This window comes from Adiantum capillus-veneris, chromosome 15 (assembly GCF_014529385.1).
Source record: "Adiantum capillus-veneris isolate H3 chromosome 15, ASM1452938v2, whole genome shotgun sequence".
Lineage (NCBI taxonomy): Eukaryota > Viridiplantae > Streptophyta > Polypodiopsida > Polypodiales > Pteridaceae > Adiantum > Adiantum capillus-veneris.
The window spans coordinates 78842078-78863391 of record NC_140945.1 but is presented as its reverse complement, the minus strand read 5'-3'; positions in this window follow the sequence as shown (position 1 = coordinate 78863391).

The following is a 21314-nucleotide window of genomic DNA, read 5'->3' as shown; positions in this document are numbered from 1 at the left end:
TCAAAATAAACATCATAACTTGCTAGCTTGGCATGAACAATACTTCCAAGAGAGAGAGAGAGAGAGGGGGGGGGGGGGGGGGGGGGGGGAGAGATAGATAATTAGAGAAATTGACAACAATCGAGGACCGGATTTACTTGGAGCCACTCCTCCCTCCAAACAGATTTTGTATTATAGATTCTCCCTTGAAGAGAGACTTGGTACAATACATGCTTTGCTCCTAGTTGAGACCTTAATGGTGCCATGAAGATGGTAAGCTTCATGTACCAGTATTATGCATGTAACTAACTTGCAAAAACATTAACTTGTCCCTGGACTCAATCCCAAGACCTCAAACACCTTCAAAGGTGGAGAGAGCTAGCAAGGAGTGAGGGAAGGGAAGAGGAAGATGATGTAGCATACAAGAAAGGAGTACTTGTCTCACCATAGATTACTCTTAAAGCCTAGCTTAGCATAGTAATATAGATGGTAGAGAAGATGAGCATGCCATTGAGGCTTGACTCCTAGTTGGATTTGCATTCCATAGCCAAGTGGGGTTGGTGTAGGATCTCTACTTCTCAAGCTTGGAGAAGGAGATGTACTTATTGCTCAACACATGAGAGAGTGTGTTTGTGTACGCGCGAATGTGAAAAAAGGAGGGCTCTCCCTTGTTTTCGTCGACATCTCTCTCTCGACTCTAGCTTGCTCCTAATTGGTGTATGGCAACCCTGGCCAATCACAAGCTATGGTCATATCAAGCAGTATGGGTAGCATTTGGCAAGTTTCCTTCTTTCCCCCTTTTATAAAGACATCTTAATTAATTTTTTTAAAGCATCTAAATTCTCATTGGACCTCCCTAAAGTCCATCTAATAGGATTCAGGCACACTATGAGGGAAATAGGGCTAGGGGCTTAACATGTTTCCTTTAAGCATCTTGAGTCTTGGAATTGCCTTGAGTGTGTGTGTGTTCTCTCTCACGCCCTACTCTTAGGGCTCGTCCCCTCCTATGTAGGAGTCCTGTTTGACCTGAACACCACAAGAAATTTGGTCATCAAGCACCTCAAGCACGTCCTCAATCATGACTCACGATGATAGACTACTTTTGGTGTGTAGAAAGTAGCGTTTATATGCATGGTCATATGTACAAAAAGATGTAAATACATGCATTTTTGAGCTTTGTAAAGTGGTTTCAAGTTCAAAAAAAGGTGTAACGTGTGCACATTGTAAATATGCATGCTTACGTGTCGGCAGTCGGACACATGTACATGCCCGTATAAGGTATCGGGGCCTTGGATATGGTTTTAGGTGGCTTATTTTGGCTCTAGATAATGTGTTTGAGCTTTCTAGAATGTAAGTAATGCAAGTGACAAGTGTGGGTACTCTTATCCCGCTCGAGAAGTTTGACACATGCGGTAACTGTCTATTTGCTGAGCCTGATCTGCAGTGATACGTGCATCGCCCTCGAAGTGGTCAAAAATGGAGTTTTGGGATGTGGAAATTTGATTTGGGAATGGAGGATCAAGCGTGCAAAATTTGGTGAATTTTGGAGTTTGTTTGGGGTTTTTCCTACGAAAAATGCTCGTCAGGGGTCAAAACTGGGCCAAAAAGGGTCAAAAAATGGTCAAAAAAGGTGTGAAATGGCTTCAATTGCCACATCACTCACAGTGCCGTGAGTGTTGATTTTGAGGGAGATCTTTTGAACTAAAATATCAACACTTGCACCCCTATGTGTATGGGAGTAAGCAGGGTTCCTACAGGTGGTCTAGTGCAATCCCATTGCGTTCGCGTCCTGTTTTCGAGTGTGTGGAGTAGTGAATGAGAGCTTTCTCTCTTCAATTTTTCACTTAGGAGAGTCTATGGGAGTTCTAAGGTTTCCATGGATGTGTGTGTGCAAGGAATTGAGGGAAGAAGGTGCGGATTTCTGCAAGACTATGTGACCCTATATCGGTGCCATTAGGGTTGGCGCTACTCCAAAGATCGAGTCCAACAAAGTGGAGTTTGGTGAAGCTTTTGCAATGGTTTCAGAGTTTCCTTTTGTGGCTGGAGTTTTTGGTTTTCTGATCGGTTTTCTTGTATATTTTGGTCATCAATCAAGCGTGATTTCAAGTGTTGATCACCTCGACTCACCTTGTAGTGTCTGCGTGCAGGCAAGGGCTTGTAAGTCGAGGCGTTTGGAGTTTGAATTGAGCTTGTGGGTAGAGTTTTTAGTGAGGTTTTGAGTGGTAGTGAGTGAGGTGAGGAATTCAATTAAATACCTTTTGTTGTGTTGCTTTGTCTCTGTGTGTGAGTGTGCGCACGACGTCTTTTGCTCCATCATCCTTTGGCGATCCCGCTGGGGAGCGGAAATTTGCCGGTTGTGCACCCAGGTGAAGCAGTTTTGCTATGAAGTTCGAGCTTCATTGAAGAAAAGTGGTGGTTTGGTTGAGGTGCAAGACTTCAAATTTTGTGGAATTACTTACGCAAGGGAGAAGGGACTTTAAAGGGATGGCGTATAGTCGGCCAGTGTTTACAGGGAAGGAGGATGTGAAGGACTGGATTGCGGACTTCGAGTGGCATACGCTTGGTATGCACATTGTGAATGACAAAGCCAAGCTTCATGTATTTCCTCTTGCGCTCAAAGGAGAAGCTCGGGAGTGGTTGGAAGGTTTAGAGGAAGAAAAAAAGCAAACATGGGAGCAGGTGAAGCTGGCAATTTTTGACAGGTTTGGAAAGAAACTAACCGCAACAGAAGTGACGACAAAATTGAGAGGTTTGCAGCAAGATGTTCATGCTAGCTTTAAAGAGTTTTTGCACACTTCAAAGGACTTTGGGTTCAATTAGAGGCGACATCCCAAGTACCTCCAGGGGATTTCTTTAAAGTGCGTCAGTTTATGGATTGTATCCATCCAAGTGTAAGGGAGAAGGTCGATCAAGAGGAGCCTGCTACATTTTCAAGAGCTATGGAAATTGCCGAGGCCAAGATCAAGAAGATCAAGAGAAGGTGGGAGCAAGGCCTGACACATACTGAGCCAGTTGTGGTGCAACCAATGGTCCCTCTGACAACGGATGATAGAGTGGAGCGAGTGGTTCAAGGTCCAAATCCTGTTACGGCCCGGGTTTTGCATGATCTTGCTGGTGAGTTGCAAGAATTAAGAATTAACATAATGAATAGGAACCAAAGAGAGCAGCGGCAGGGGACGAAGGCTACAAGGTAGATGCTAGAATTGTGATGAAGAGGGTCACTATGCCCTGGATTGTCCTGAACCACCAAGAGAGAGAGGAGGGATATGCCCCTTATATGGACGTGGTCGAGGAAGAAAATAGAAGAGAATCATCAATAACAATTGCAACCATTGCTTGAAAATGGAGAAGGTAGGGCTATTAACATCATTACCCTTGAGCATCAAGATGTGGATAGAAAGAGATAGAAGAAGAGAGAGAAACAAGAGCAAGGAAAGGAAAGGCTAAGGTAGAAAACAAACGAAATCAAAAGGAAAAGTGGTCCATAGGGCTACCTCCTTGGCGAAGGTGTTGAAGAGTATGATATTGTCGAAGACATACGAAATCAAAAGTCAAATATATCTTTTGGTCAATTGGTGGCTTTGAAAGCTAAATTGAGGAGGCAGTGGACCAAGTGTGTGAGTACGCGGCTTCCTTCCAATAAGGAAAAGCATCAAAGCATGGTGTCATCTTTGAGGGTTGGTCACCCAGTGGATATGGTGCCAATAGTTGAAGCTATACTGGGAAAGAAGACGGAAGTGCAAGCATATGTGGATGGTGGTGCGTAGGTGTGTGTCATAACCGAGGCTATCATGAAAGAAGCAGGCGTTAAGATGTCAGTGAATGCTTCGATCCGTATGAGGATGGCCAACCACAAAAAGGCAAGCTGTCTTGGAATAGCTGAAGAGGTGAAGATAAAAGTCTTGGGGATTGAGTGGTTGGTTGATTGCTACGTGATGCAAGCCGGTGAGAATGTGTATCCAATCATTTTAGGGAGGCACGCTTCTAAATCTTCGCATATCTTTCTTATGCCATCAAACTCTTTAAGCTTAGCCTTCGTTAAGAATGATTTGGTTGTCGCTTCTCCCATATCGTCATCGTTTCTTTTGGCGGTACCCCAGTGCCACCACGATGATTATTGTTTCCAGGTGGATTAGCATGGTTTTCACCTTCATGTTGGCCATCAAGGTCTACATAGATATCAAGCTCTCGTGTTGCTTTGCCCCGTAGAGCCTCAACACACTCCCGATATTCAATTTTCAGATCTTCTCATAGTCGCCGAATCAGGTCTTCTTGCTCCTTCATCCTCCTCTCGTATCCTTCCATGTCCAGAATCAACCGCTCGCTCTGATACCAATTGTCACGGGAACCGAATAATAGAGATCGATAGCAAAAGATAGAGAAAGAGATCTTTGTATTGATGAATCTTTGTAGAGTTTTGATACAACAGAGGAGCAAAATATATGGGCGCACTCCGTTGTATGGAGCTCGAACCTCCCGACCACCCCCGAGCTTCAATCCGCTTGCATGCAGCGTCTCACTCGCACTCGCACTCACACTCGCACTCTCACTCTCACTCTCACTCTCACTCGCACTCGCACTCACAGAAGAAGAGATCGGCGAATGATCCCCAAACGCACCACCCGTCGTGCTTTTATCCTTCTTTTCCTCGAAAAGCCTGCACGATTTTCGTACCAAGTATACCTGCGAGAATAATATAAGAACGTGATCGCTAAGTGATCCGTAAAGGTTAGATTTCTATCATGACACTTTGCACAGATCCTGTTTCACACATTGATTTCTGCATCGCCTACAAAATAGCCAAAAGAACATACTCGTGCAACCAATTCAACATGATAATCAAAGTAAAAAAACATAATTATATACCTTCATAATCTCAATTTTCATACTCTATCATGAAGAAACAATCCATTTCTTGGTTGATAGCAGGGAGAACTATATGATGTTGTATGTCTGTCTGTCCCTGTGTACACTACACTACTGCTTCCTTCTGTTTGTTTTCATTATAACTTTTACAAACGAACTCAGAACAAAGCAATCCAGGTACTCAAAACGACGGGAATAGGTTTGGTCTACAAGGCAACGCGGACAGAATTGCGAAAAACGTCTCTGTTTGGCTAAAAATGCATCTTTTAGGTCGCGACTCATAAAACCTCTATTTTTTTGGGTATCCACTACTTTTACAACTTATTTTAAGCCTATCCATGCATTTTAAGCTAAAACACATAAATATAAAACATTGATATTAATAAAAATCTCAATTTTACTGTTCATAGACAGACTATCTGTTATTCATTAATCTTTATCAAATCCGTTTTTAGTGTATTATTTAAAAAAAAAGAATATATGTTCTCTCTTAATATTTCAACTCATTCGTATAAGCTCTATTTAATAGACTATTCAATAATCTTTCAAATCGTGCTAACGAAAGATATGCCCTGCTACATTCTTTTCGACTTTAAGAACTTCAAATATTAGTCCTATTACACGTATAGGGTATCGGGGCCTTGGATATCGTTTTAGGTGGCTTATTTTGGCTCTAGATAATTTTTTTGAGCTTTCTAGAATGTAAATAATGCAAGTGACAAGTGTGGGTACTCTAATCCCGCTCTAGAAGTTTGACACATGTGGTAACTGTCTGTTTGCGGGGCCTGATCTGCGGTGATACATGCATCGCCCTAGAAGTGGTAAAAAATGGAATGTGGGGATGTGGAAATGGGATTTGGGTATCGAGGATCAAACGTGTGAAATTTGGTTAATTTTGGAGTTCGTTTAGGTATTTTCCTGCGAAAAATGTCCGCCAGGGGTCAAAACTGGCAAAAACTGGGCCAAAAAAGGTTTAAAAATTGTCAAAAAAGGTGTGAAATTGCTTCAAATTGCCACATCACTCATGTTTCCATGAGTGTGGAGTCTGAGGGAGAACTTTTGAAGTACAATATCAACACTTTCACCCCTATGTGTATGGGAGAAAGCAAGGTTCCTACAGGTGGTCTAGTGCAATCCCGTTGCGGAGTGAATGAGAGCTTTCTCTCTTCAATTTTGCACTTGGGAGAGTCTATGGGAGTTATGAGGTTTCCATAGATGTGTGTGTGCAAGGAATTGAGGGAAGAAGGTGCGGCTTTCTACAAGACTATGTGACCCTGTATCGGTGCCATTAGGGTTGGCGCTACTCTAAAGAGTCCAACGGAGTGGATTTTGGTGAAGCTTTTGCAATGGTTTGAGAGTGGCCTGTTGTGGATGGATTTTTTGGTTTTTTGATGGTTTTTCTTGTATATTTTTGTCACCATCAAGCGTGATTTCAAGTGTTGATCACCTCGACTCACCTTGTAGTGTCTGCGGGCAGGCAAGAGCTTGTACCCCTATGTGTATGGGAGTAAGGAGGGTTCCTACAGGTGGTCTAGTGCAATCCCATTGCGTTCGCGTCCTGTTTTCGAGTGTGTGGAGGAGTAAATGAGAGCTTTCTCTCTTCAATTTTTCACTTAGGAGAGTCAATGGGAGTTCTGAGGTTTCCATGGATGTGTGTCTGCAAGGAATTGAGGGAAGAAGGTGCGGATTTCTGCAAGACTATGTGACCCTATATGGGTGCCATTAGGGTTGGCGCTACTCCAAAGAGTCCAACAGAGTGGAGTTTGGTGAAGCTTTTGCAATGGTTTGAGAGTTTCCTTTTGTGGCTGGAGTTTTTGGTTTTCTGATGGGTTTTCTTGTATATTTTGGTCATCAATCAAGCGTGATTTCAAGTGTTGATCAGCTCGACTCACCTTGTAGTGTCTGCGTGCAGGCAAGGGCTTGTAGGTTGAGGCATTTGGAGTTTGAATTGAGCTTGTGGGTAGAGTTTTTAGGGAGCTTTTGAGTGGTAGTGAGTGAGGTGAGTAATTCAAGTAAATTCCTTGTGTTGTGTTGAGTTGTCTGGGTGTGTGAGTGTGTGCACGGCGTCTTTTGCTCCATCATCCTTTGGCAATCCCGCTGGGGAGCGGAAATTTGCCGGTTGTGCACCCAGGTGAAGCGGTTTTGCTGTGAAGTTCGAGCTTCATTGAAGAAAAGTGGTGGTTTGGTTGAGGTGCAAGACTTCAAATTTTGTGGAATTACTCACGCAAGGGAGAAGGGACTTCAACGGGATGGCGTATAGTCGGCCAGTGTTTACAGGGAAGGAGAATGTGAAGGACTGGATTGCGGACTTCGAGTGGCATGCACTTGGTATGCACATTGTGAATGACGAAGCCAACATTCATGTATTTCTCTAGCGCTCAAAGGAGAAGCTCGGGAGTGGTTTGAAGGTTTAGAGGAAGAAAAAAATCAAATATGAGAGCAGGTGAAGCTGGCAATTTTTGACAGGTTTGGAAAGAAACTAACCGCAACAGAAGCGACATCAAAATGGAGAGGTTTGCAGCAAGATGTTCATGCTAACTTTAAAGAGCTTTTGCAGCACTTCAAAGGAATTTGGGTTCAATTACAGGCGACATCCCAAGTACCTCCAGGGGATTTCTTTAAAGTGCGTCAATTTATGGATTGTCTCCATTCAAGTGTAAGGGAGAAGGTCGATCCAGAGGAGCCTGCTACATTTGAAAGAGCTGTGGAAATTGCCGAGGGCAAGAGCAAGAAGATCAAGAGAAGGTGGGAGCAAGGCCTGACATATACTGAGCCAGTTGTGGTGCAACCAATGGTCCCTATGACAACGGATGATAGAGTGGAGCGAGTGGTTCAAGGTCCAGATACTGTTACAACCCGGGTTTTGCATGATCTTGCTGGTCAGTTATAAGAATTAAGAATTAACATAATGAATAGGAACCAAAGAGAGGAGCGGCCAGCTGGGAGCCTGGCAGGGGACGAAGGCTACAAGGTAGATGCTTCAATTGTGATGAAGAGGGTCACTGCGCCAGTGATTGTCCTGAACCACCAAGAGAGAGAGGAGGGATATACCCCTTATATGGATGTGGTCGAGGAAGAATAGAAGAGAATCATCAAGAATGGGCACTAGAAGCACCGCCGCCGCAACAACAACTCCAACCGTTGCCTACAAATGGAGAAGATAGGGGTATTAACATCATTACCCTTCAGCATCAAGATGTGGATGTTTTTGCCAATAAGAGATCTAGGCATGATAGGGAGAAAGAGACAGAAGAAGAGAGGAAAACAAGAGCAAGGAAAGGAAAGCCTAAGGTAGAAGACAAACCAGAAAGTAACAAGAGGCGGCGAAGAAGGAAAATTGGTCCAAAGAACTACCTCCTTGTCCAAGGTGTTGGAGACTATGATATTGTCGAAGACATATGAAATCCAAAGGCAAATATATGTTTTGGTCAATTGGTGGCTTTGAACGCTAAATTGAGGAGGCAGTGGACCAAGTGCGTGAGTATGCGGCTTCCTTCCAAGAAGGAAAAGCATCAAAGCATGGTGTCATCTTTGAGGGTTGGTCACCCAGTGGATATGGTGCCAATAGTTGAAGCTATGCTGGGAACAAGACGGAAGTGCAAGCATATGTGGATGGTGGTGCCCAGGTGTGTGTCATCACCGAGGCTATCATGAAAGAAGTAGGGCGTTAAGATGTCAGTGAATGCTTCGATCCGTATGAGGATGGCCAACCACAAAAAGGCAAGGTGTCTTGGAATAGTTGAAGATGTGAAGATAAAAGTTTTCGGGATTGAGTGCTGTTGAGATGTAGAGAGAAAGAGAGAGAGACGAGACAAGAGACACACCATATACGCTCCCAAAGACTGATTCATATTGAGGACAAGATACAAATATATAGGTGAGACCAAGTTCAGTAGAGTGAGCCATATATAGCTCCAACACCCCCACTCAAATAAAGGTCTCTAGCTTTGGATGAAAAAACCCTTGGGGAGTTCAAGGGAAAAACCCAAGCCCCTATACAATGTGAAATATGAACCAGTGGTGATGATGTGAAAGTGAATTGTGCATCTATGTACAAATATTCAAGTGACTTAGATATCACAAGGTGCAAATGTGGAGTGTGCATAGTGCATGGTACCTAAAAGATTACAATGTCATATGTACAAAGCTATTACAATAGAAAAGAAGCTAATCTAGAAAGAGTGAGGCCAAAGCAACTCCAAGCTCCGAGCGCAAGAGGATGAAACGTGACTCATTGAGGCCTTTGGTCAAAATGTCTGCAATCATCTGGTCACTTGGACAGTGTTCAACCATAATGGTTCCCTTGCCTACTTCATACCTCAACAGAATGGTGTTGTTGAACGAAAGAATCGCACTATTCTCAATGCTGTAAGATGTATGCTGATTCATTCTGGCTTATCTCGTGTTTTCTGGGCTGAAGCTACTTTGACAGCAACATTTATTCAGAATCATCTTCCTACTACTGCACCCTCTGGTAAGATACCCATCACAGCATGGACAGGTGACATTTCTTCTGTATCTCATTTTCGAACCTTTGGATGTATTGCTTATATTCATGTTCCCAAAGAAACACGAACAAAGCTTGATGCTCCTGGTCTTAAAGTTATTTTTATTGGATATTCTGACACTTCCAAAGGCTACAAATTCTATGACCCTTCCTCCAAGAAAGTAACTGTGAATCGTGATGCTACTTTTAACGAACAGCTTATGGGAGGCTCATGGTCCATGGATGATTCTGATGATACTAAATCATTGCTTCAGGCTTTTCCATTTCTTTTAGAAGATGAAACACTTCCTATAGAGCAACTTTCCTCCTCACAACCATCCATTCCAAATGTTGCCAATGATGATATTGATATTTTTGTTGATCTGCCTATTAATTTTGAACATGGCTCATGTCATGTTTATGATGACGATATTGCTGATAATGCTTTTTCTACTTCTGAAGATCCCATTACTTATGATGAAGCTATCTATTCACCACAAAAGGATCAATGGCAAGAGGCTATGGAAGCAGAGTACGATTCTCTTATCTCTAAAGGTACATGGATACTAACTGAATTACCTCCTGGTCGTACAGCTATTAAATGTAAGTGGGTGTATAAAACAAAAGTAAAAGCAAATGGATCTTTTGACAAGTTCAAGGCGCGTTTAGTTGCAAAAGGTTACTCCCAAGTAGCTGGTGTTCATTATCAAGAGACTTTTTCACCAGTTGTTCGCATTACAAGTGTTCGAGTTTTATTGGCATTTGCTGTTCAATTTGATTTAGAAGCTCATCAAATGGATGTGCGAACTGCTTTTCTTAATGGTGACTTGGAAGAGGAAATTTATATGGAACAACCAGATGAGTTTGTTATTCCAGGTAAAGAAGACCTTGTTGCTCTGATACCATGTTGAGATGTAGAGAGAAAGAGAGAGAGAGACGAGACAAGAGACACACCATATACGCTCCCAAAGACTGATTCATATTGAGGACAAGATACAAATATATAGGTGAGACCAAGTTCAGTAGAGTGAGCCATATATATCTCCAACAAGTGCTTGGTTGATTGCTACGTGATGCAAGCGGGTGAGAATGCGTATCCAATCATTTTAGGGAGGCCAACAATGCTTAAGCTACTCTATCGAAACGAGTGCAAGCATATGAAACGAGAGGTCAACAATGCTTAAGTTACTCTATCGAAGCATTTATAGTAGCTCAGTTGTATATATATATATATATATATATATATAGGGTTGTTAACACTAGAATGATAACCTAACAGGACATAAAAGTGTCCATTCAGGGTTTTAGGAAAAAATTCCAAAACCATAGTAGATCCACTCCTTTTGAAAAATCCTTTCATGACCTTATAGTTCAGTAACTACTACATATGGAAAAAATGAGAAACTTGTAATTTTTCTCATCCCTTGGTCACTACATGCCCCGTTAACTTCAATGGGTTAGTGACCAAAACATAGGGTTGCTTTTACCTCACTAATTTGTTTTTGGGCAAAAAAAATAGGTACAAAAAAGTTGCATTTCTGTCATTCTTCGGACCTATCATTAAAGTTTCTATAGTCACGCTCAATATAGATACTATATACATGTTTTCTTAGTTCCCTTTGGGCCTTTGGATTCAAAACGAGCCATGGAGCATGTCAAAAGGATAATGGATCTCTTACGATTGGAACCTTGGGGGCAATGATAAAGTGTTAAATACAGCAAACATGAAAAAACTGGGTTTAGCATTATGACCTCTAGAAACCCATAGAAACTACTCAATATCTAGCCAAGTTTGTACTCTATGATTAGATATGGTTACTACCTACAAAATACACACAATTGGCCTAAGAAACTAGCAATACTAAGAAAGTTATACTTGCTACTCTAAAATGTATCGTATTCTTCAGCAATCAAAAAACTCAACCATCATCATATACTATGCTATATAGCATATTAGGTCCCCCAAAACTCAAGGAAGATTAGCTTTATGTTATACATTACACTTACATAATCAAAATTGAATTTGGATATCAAGAAAGCCCCAAAAAATCATAAAAGTGGTAATTTTGGCCAAAAAACAGGATTATGCAATTCTTGTAAATTGGTCATAACTTTCAATTTTAACACTTAGCTCTCTCTACAAGCATCAAAACATGTTGAGAACTATGAAGGCCTAACCTCTAGCGATCTAAACCTCACAAACATGAAGTTTAGAGTTGTATAGTTGCTAAAAATTGAAAAAAAAGCCAAAAACAGGACCCAGTTTTTCACATAGTTTAGGTTCAAAAATGTTGTGCAAGAGTAAGGTTAATGGTGAGATCGATACTCCAAAAAAAATGCTGTCTTTTTTTCAGCTCATAAGGCAACTTTGTGGATATATAGCACCTAGAAATTCATTTTCATACTCTTCACATAATTGAAGCAAAATGGTCACTTAACAGGACATAAAAGTGTCCTGTTACCATTCTAGTGTTAAAGAACCTTGAAAGGGCATATTATAAAACAAGAGTGATGTAGCTGCTTTGAACATTGTAAAGTACATTTGAAATATTTTAATATAACAGTGGGTGTATATAGATCTATGGGTTTTCGCTTTGAGCCCCCAAAGGATTTTCATCACAGGTAGGGACCGGTGTTGAGGTATATATAGTATCTCTACATAAAGCACCTTGGTCCCCTCTATATAAACTCATCTCATTTGATCAATTGACACACTTTTTGGGGTTCTCCATCTCACGTCTCGTCTTGGTCTCCCCTCAACTTCTCTCTCGGCTTTGCTCGTCTACATGTTGTTTCTCCCTCTAGTTCAACGGAATATAGTTTCATGTTATATTCAACTAAAGAATGTATACCTCCTACAACACATAATCTGGGTTAGGGTCATTTTAGCACATTGAAACATGCATGCAGACCGAGTATCATATAAAAAATTAATGAAGCATGCACACTTTCACCAAGTGGAAAATTTTACCACACTTACCAAAACACAGTTTGTTTGAAGCCAACAGCGTAGTTGATTACATTCACACATGCATGCATGGAATATGCATTCAAACATGCATGCATCTAAAACAAGTGAAAAAAAGTAAAATTAGGGATATTCAATGTTCAACTCTTTGCCTCCTCATGGACTTGCTTGGACCCTCTTCATCGAAAAGGGCAAATGCTTCCATGGACACAATCTTCTTAGAACTTGTCCTTGTCTTCGGGATCCTTTTATCTTCTACATCCATGCTAGGTTTCATTGTCTCGTTCATACTCGAAAGGGATTTCATCTCACTATCCTTCCTTTTTGGTTTTGGTTTGGGACCAGATGAGCAGACTTGTGTAATGGGGTCGTCATGGAACGACGCTATCAGCTCCTTTATAGGAAAGAGAACGAGCACAACTAGGGTAGAGCACTATCAGAGCGAGAGTTCCACCTACCACATGAATAGAGAAATCTACCGTTCATAGAGTGATTGCAAGCAAGCTCAACAGAAACCTTTTTAAAATGGCACTACTTGACTCTCTCCCACAAGTTGAAACATTCTCCACTTCCAAAAAATAATGAGCCCATCACCTTACAGTTGTTTTACACATATGGTCACACTTTAAAAATTTCTTCATTTGGCTTCAATATTAAAAAGTATAACGTTTTGCCACCACTGGACTCCCTCTAAAAGTCCAAATATTGCAACTGCATCTAGCTCTTAGTGAAACATTCAAAAATTAAGATTGATCTCACTTATTGAAAATGTTACAAAATAACAAGGGATATTTTTTAAAAAGGCATAGTGTTCAAACACCTCAGTGCATCACCAGGGGTGCACTACAAGAGGTTGTGTGCACTTGTGACATTGTTAGCGATGGAAATACATTGGGTTTTTATACTCCCCGGCATCGCTAACAGCGTCGATACAAGAACGTCGCTATAACCATCGCTATTTAGCGACGCCTATAGTGACGATCATAGCAACGTTTACAGGCCACCTATAGCGATGATGCAGAGCCTTATATAGTGATGCTCATTGCAACACCTGAGAGAGATATTTTTTGGTGAAATGCCCTGCCCCCATCAACCATATTGAATGTTTCAATAATTGAGTAAACCTAAATGAATCCAAGATAAGCCCAAATTCACCTTTGAAAGAAAGTGCAAGCTTAGATATAGACCCAAGGTGACTAGTCACCCACAAGACAATATAACCATTAACTCCATCATCCATAGTATTGTTTGCAGAATAAGATACAAAACTGACAAAAGTAAATTGATGAAACTAAATCAATGACAATTATACACATCATAGGAAAAATCACTTGATAGGTAAACTTTGCAAATGTAATAGTTACAACACCATTGTCATTATTGAAAAAATATACATGGTTTTCTAATAGTTACAAAAAGACGTATAAACATCATCTCAGGATACATGTGCTATGACAAAAGGAAAGTAATGCTATCTAGCTACGACTAGACTGACATCGTTTAATCAGACATCTCATCGCATCCATGCGTATCTGTCGGATTCTGCAAAAAAAAACAATAAGACAGCTTTCTATAAGTATAAATATATAATTATAAAACAATACAACAAATAGAAAAGAGTAAACCCTATAACTAACCATGCTGCCGCGAGAACTCAGAATGTCCATCAGGGCGTTTAAGCCCTTCCTGCCTGCGTACTCGCGCTCGTACGGTGTGGCGTACCCTAAACTATCAAACGTAAAGAGCAATGCAAAAACACTTATAAAATCGGCCTCAAATGATACCCACCCGTCTCTCCCACAAGTTGAAACACACTACAAGAAGCTATTCATATTAGCGACGCTCAAAAAAAAAATCCCGGCGTCGCTATGAGCGTCGCAAATTTACAAAGAAATTTGCGACGCTCATAGCGACGCCGACTGGGCTAAAAAAATAACAGAGAGCGCCCAAAAACTCAGATCTCAGATCTGAGTTTTTCGGCGCCCTCAAGCAAGGAGCAGGTAACGCTCTCCCTCTCTCTCTCTCTCTCTCTCTCTCTCTCTCTCTTTCTTTCTTCTCCACACACACACACACACACACACACACGAGGAGAGGAAGGAGAGCCAGGTATGCTCCTTCCCTCTCCTCACTCTCATGTTCCCTTCCCCTCTTTCTCTCTCCCTCTCTCTCTCTCTCTCACACACACATACACACACACATAGTGTTTTTGAGAGAGAGAGAGAGAGAGAGAGAGAGAGAGAGAGAGAGAGAGTACAAACATAAACAAAAACGCACACACACATACATAAACAAAGAATGCACACACACATTGAGAGAGGAAAAGAGAGAGAGAGAGCATGCATAAACAAGAAACACACACATTGAGAGAGGAAAAGAGAGAGAGAACATGCATAAACAAAAAACGCACACATTGAGAGAGGAAAAGAGAGAGAAAACATGCATAAACAAAAAAACGCACACACATTGAGAGAGAAAGAGAGAGAAACTAATTTAACGTCGTAGGAAACTAATTAAAATTAAAAGACCTAAAGATCTAGCCGACGAGGAGTTGAACTCAAGACCTATTATTCAAGAGGGAAATGACATAACCAATCTATCATACTTGGCATGGGTGATAGAAAGGTTATACCATTTATCTCTTTTTATTGGCACACACATCCACACACGCGCACACACACAAGAAGAAGAGAGTTATAACGTCGTAGGAAACCATCCTAAAATACGTTAAAGATTAGGTTAGATGTAGACTTACGTTAAATTAGATTTAGGTTTATTTAAGTTAAATTAGATTAGATTTAGGTTTATTTTTAATTAGATTTACGTTTATTTACTCTAGATTTAGATTTACGTTATATTAGATTAGATTTAGGTCTCTATAGACTGCGATGCCTGCATGAAGCGGGTGAAGAAAGCCCTCAATGGAATATAGGGTATTGTTGCCTTCACTCATGGTGGACTCCGTCGATCCAAAAGTACTGGTGAAATGTCTTCAGAAGATAGGGAAGAAGGTGGATCTTCAGGGCGGCAAGAGTCACTACATCCCCGACACAATGACCATCTAGACAACCTCTAGTCATTCAACAGCAACTTCAAAGTTAGTAACAAGAGCAAGAACGGTCTAAAGGGCCAATTGCTGTCGTCAGATGTGGATGGAGATGAGGCAGCGTCACCGCCGGAAGCTAACTCTCACATCTTTAGTGATGAGAATGCCAACTCTTGCCGAGTTATGTGAAAAATTATGTGTTAAATCAGTTTTAAGGTTCATATAATCCCTGTTAGTTTAGTTCTTTGCTTTTAATATAACATAATTTACGTTAGATTTAGATTTATGTTATATTAGATTAGACTTAGGTTTATTTAGGTTTATTTAGGTTTACCCCCACACACACACACACACAAGAAGAAGAAGAGAGTTTTAACGTCGTAGGAAACTATTCCAAAAGACGTTAAAGATTAGGTTAGATGTAGACTTACGTTAAATTAGATTTAGGTTTATTTTTAGTTAGATTTACGTTTATTTAGATTTATGCTTACTTACGTTAGATCGAGTCCACGCAAAAATTACTTACGGTTTAGGGTTTAGAGTTAGACGAACTCTGAAAAGATCTACTGTGAAAAGATGTTAAGATGCTGTGAAGTGCTACAGCTAGAGAAGAGGCAAAGGGGTTTTGTCCACTACATGCAGTATCATGTAGACGTGGGTTTGTAGATTTCTTGTACCCACAAATATAGGTATTGACCAATAAAGACGAGATTATAACCCGGTGGTTCTGATCTCCGTGCACCTCTAGACCGAGGTGTGCGAGGATTGGACATGACTAGAGAATGTGAGGTAAAGAGAGAGAGAGAGAGAGAGAGAGAGAGAGAAGACGAAGAATGCCAATAGAATATTAAATTTTTTGTCCAGGTTATAAGATTTTTATCCTCATTATGAGTAGTGACGAGGATGTGGGACCGTCCAACCAAAACACCTATCTCTCAACGAGGGTCTTATGTCCTTGTAATCGATACAAGCATGCTGTGCGACGGACAAGATGTGTTTCTTTGCAGCACGTTCGCGAATTTGGCGAGTTCGATCCATCTATTATAGATCGAGTTGTTGCCATTTATAACTCGTTGGACTCTGACGCTGGCCAACAAGCAACAATCTTGCAACCCAATAGACATGTTCGCAGGCGCTTTGGTCAAGCAGCATATGTGAGGCCACAAGATGTAGCCTCTGACAGCTCGGGGGATGATCATGCAGAGCACATTCCCAACGAGGCAATGTTTGAGCCCGAGATTGATGAAATGATCGAGACGATCATGGATTCAGAAAGGCTTATCTATGATGATATGAAAAGTGAAGACGATACGCCATTGTATAATGGAGCACGTATGTCTAGATTGAAAGCACTCCTGGTTCTTCTCAACATGCAGGCAAAGTTTGGATGGAGTGACACTAGCGTCACAACGCTTTTCAGGTGATCTATTACAATTAGTTTACTTTAATAAAACTCTAAATGTATAATGATCTGATAGATTTTTACACGACTGTATCGTATTTTTATGTTGTGTAGATTGCTTAAAGAGCACATACTACCAGCTGACAATGTGATGCCAGATTCCCGAGATGAAGCAAGAAAGATTTTGCGAAACTTGGGGATGGATTACAATTCTATCCACGCTTGTCCTAATGACTGCATTCTTTTCAGAGGGGAATACATAGATGTGGAGAAGTGTCCGAAATGTGATTCCGAAAGATATCGAGTAGATCTCCACGGGACAAAAATTCCACAAAAGGTTTTGCGACATTTCCCTCTGCTTCCTCGCATCAAGCATTTCTTCGAATGTAAGTCCATGGCCGCCCTAGCATCATGGCATGAGGAGAATAAATCTTCGGATGGTGTGCTACGAATTCCTGCAGATTGCGCAGCCTGGAAACATATAGATGGAACATGGTCGGATTTTGCCAGGGAAGCTCGAAATTTGCACTTAGGCCTGGCTATGGATGGCGTAAATCCATTTGGTCAAAGATCAACATCTTATAGTGTATGGCCCTTTGTCATCGTCAACTACAACATTCCCCCGTGGTTGACTACGAAGAAGGGGCACCTATGGCTAAGCTTGATTGTGCCAGGGCGATATAAAGTGGGGAATATGGATGTGTATCTTCGTCCACTATTGGAAGAGCTACAACAATTGTGGATTGGCATAGAGGTGGTGGATATGAGCCGACACACAAGACGACGGAATGCTTTGATCAGAGGCATTCTAATGTGGACCATGCATGACTATCCCGGGCTAGCAGAATGCTCAGGTGATCTATTGACACTCCTCACTCAGACACTGTAAATCTTGTTTTTTCCCATAGTTGATCTATTATCATGTGTATACATGCAGGGCTTCAAACAAGCGGATACAGAGCATGTGTCACATGTGGACCTAGACTGAATGCACGTAGGGCGCCCTCACTGAAGAAGCAAATCTACGAAGGTCATCAAGCATATCTTCCAGAGAATCATGTGTTACGCGACGGCTTTTTGGGAAGAGAGCCACCAAGGATGTCTGCACAAGCATGGTTAGAGCAGAAGGAGATGTGCGATGACGGATTGCCTCCAGGGATGAAGAGACTATCCCTATGGTACGAGTTACCATACTGGCCCCGACTCATGATCAATCACTTGCTCGATCCAATGCACATATTCAAGAATGTGGGTAATCTACTATGGGACCATCTGACCGGTAAGAAAGATACTTTGGGAGCCAGAGTTCACCTTAGAAATGTGGATCATATGGAGAAATATTGGCCGCAAACAGCGTTTGATGGATCGATAAAACTCCCTAAAGCACCATGGATTTTCACAGGAGCCCAAGAACGCAAAGTAAAAGAGACCATTCAATCTTTGCGGACCCCCACTGGCGTAATGCACTCGCTCCGAACGTGTTTTACTAAAGAAGGAAAGCTTACCGGTTTGAAGTCACACGATTGGCATAAAATGTGTGAGGTACGTTCATAGTGGACTTTAATATCATTGCATAAAATGTGGAGTTTAATATCATTGCTGCACATACTTTACAGTTTATTTTACCGGTTGCCATTGAGGGATGTTTGTCTCTCGACATCCGTAACACAATCTACAAACTTGCAAAGCTGGTGCAATGGATATCACAAAAGGAGATCAACGTAGACTCCATACCATTCGCCAAACTAAATGCTGCGGAGCTTGTGTGCATATTTGAGAAACATTTTCCTACTACCATGCTAACCATTCAGGTGCATCTTCTTGTTCACATAGTTGATGAGGTGGAAATAGGTGGCACAGTTCATTCCAGATGGATGTTCTTCTTAGAACGTTTCATGAAAACGCTTAAGGGATATGTGCGTCAAAAGGCACGTCCGGAGGGTAGCATGGCAGAAGGTTGGTTGGTATCAGAGTCCCTAGTGTACATTGGAGAGTGGCCAGACGGATTTGATAAAGCCCGGGACACGCTATGGCGAACCATAGATGATGAGCGCATATTTGGGATTGTCATGTGTAATCTCGGTGTTGAGAAGAAGATGACGGAAGATCTAGAGGCTAAAATCAACCGATTTTGCATGCTTCACAATCCAGTGATGCAAAAGTGGATTTCACAATATGAGGATGCAAAGCAAGAGCGACAAAGGGCACGAATCGAGTGGAGACGGGGAAGACGACCACTGATGCACTATCCGATGGTTCTGGAGAGCCTACCAACCTTCATGAGCTTAAGATGGTTGCACAACCAATCGAAAATCGCACAACAATGCGGTGACGAAGTGACTGAAGAAGAGTGGGAGTACTCTCGGGGTTGCGCGACCAAGGTAAGTTTGCAATGTACGACTAGCTAGTGACTTTATTTCTAAACGTTTGAACGGCCATTCATAATCTTTGTTCGTTGTAGTATAAGTCATACACAGCAGCATGGTGTAAAGGTCGACATTTTAGGGTGGAACAAATCGACAAAAAGCGTTTTACTCAAGATTGTGGAATCATGGCAAAATTTGAACAGTCTAGTCGACGACGTTCCTCTGATGCAGATCCTGTGGTGGCGGAACTCACTTACTTCGGCACGCTGCAAGAGATTTTGAGGATCGATTACAGAGGATTTTTTGTCGACTTGTTCGACGTGCAATGGTTCAAGATAATCATGGAGGGTCACAACGCTATTGTGCGTAGAGGAGAGTCTGGTTTTCTTGAGGTGGATTCTACTAAGAAATGGATTGACCTAAGAGACACTTTCGTACTACCCGAGCATTGTGAACAAGTAAGTATGTAAATAGTTAACATCCCCCTTCTACAAGTTATGTGCTTGAAAGCTCTCATGTAAGTTATGTGGCTCTGGCAGGTAGTATTTCATCCTACAAAGTCTACATCAAACTGGTGGTACGTCATAGAGGTAGCCCCTCGTAGTGCAAGGACGTATGAAGGCTACCATGTACCAATCACAACGACATCAATGGAGGAGATCAGAGAAGATGCTCAATCAGAAGCCGCTGCGGTGGTGCCAGACGAGCATCAAGATGCTACTACTCTATATGGGGTGCATGCAGAGGAGCTACAAAATGAAACAGAGGATATGTGTTTAAACGGAGAGCTCTATATAGATATAGGAAGTTATGCTGAGTTATGCGAGGATGAGAGAGAGATCTCTTAAAGCCACAAATATTGTATTTGAACAATTTTGCTCCGTGCTGTAAAAGCTCTGGCTCTCTAAGTAGCTTCCATGGTGTATAACGCTCTTTTCTACTCGCGCTCACATCTTTTGATTGAAAATTCTGAGTTTTCGACTTGCCTCTTTTATCACTCGATTCATTGCGTCATTGTATTTATATGCGTCATTACGTCATTGTATTTAATGGTCTTTGCGTCATTGTCTACTCTATTCATTCAATATTAAGTTTAAATATTTGTGTGGTTAATGCAGGTATGGATGATGAGGAGTTTCTTTCTTCTTTGTCACCGCAGCAGAGACAGTGGTACGTGGAGCGTCATCACTCTGGCGCATCATCGCGCGTTCCTACGTCATCCGCATCTCCCTCTATTTCGGAGCATTCGGCGCGCTCCAAAGCTTCGGCGTCGACGAGACGAGCTTCACACTCGTCTAGACACCGGCGCTCTAGTGGTGGCGGTGGCGGTTGTTGTGGGGATTCCGCCACCGATGCCTCCACACCGCCTCGTGTTCGACGAGGCTCTTTACCCTCCCCTTCTTTGCCCGCCCCCACACCAGCCACAGCATCACCATCTACGCCAGGTTTTGCACGGCTGACTGTTCCTAGCAGCTACACACCTCTACCTACTCCGCCAGGAGCCACCCCACTCGACACTCCTCGCTTCGGGGCCCAGACGTCGGTGGAGACACCTGACGTCCGTACCCCCATCGACACACCGCTAGAGAGCCCTGCCGGGACACCCAGGTTCACGCGTCACCGGCCAGAGGGATTGCCTTACTCCGTCGACTTCAGCGGCGGCATCATCATGGATGATGACGGAAAGAAGTTGATCTCGCGCATGCGTGGTCTTTGCTCTCAGCTGTTTAGACACTACATACTAAACAAATGGAGTGAAGTACCAAGTGATTTAAAAAACAGAGTCATCAGCATACTTCATGATGAGTTTCCCGTTCCAACACGGGATCAGCGCTTCAATGAAGACCTGATGATGATTTGAATGCGCGAATACTGCAAACACAAGCGTTCCGAAGTGCAAAAAGCAATCAAGCATGGGTGGAACAGGCCAGATTGGCTGGCCAAAGAAGATTGAAAGAATGCAAAGAAATCAGCGCGCGAGAATCCCGACAAGTGGAGGCAACAAAAGGATGCAGGCAGAGAGCGAGTAGAGGAAGGGAGCTCGCACCACTTTGGGAGCGGTGGATGGGCATCATTTGAGGCCGATTTTGTAAGTGTTTTTGCATTGCTCTTTACGTTTGATAGTTTAGGGTTTATGAGTTTTCTAATTCTAACATAATGAATTCTTTGTATGTTTTGACAGCGGTCGATGACAGGACGTGATC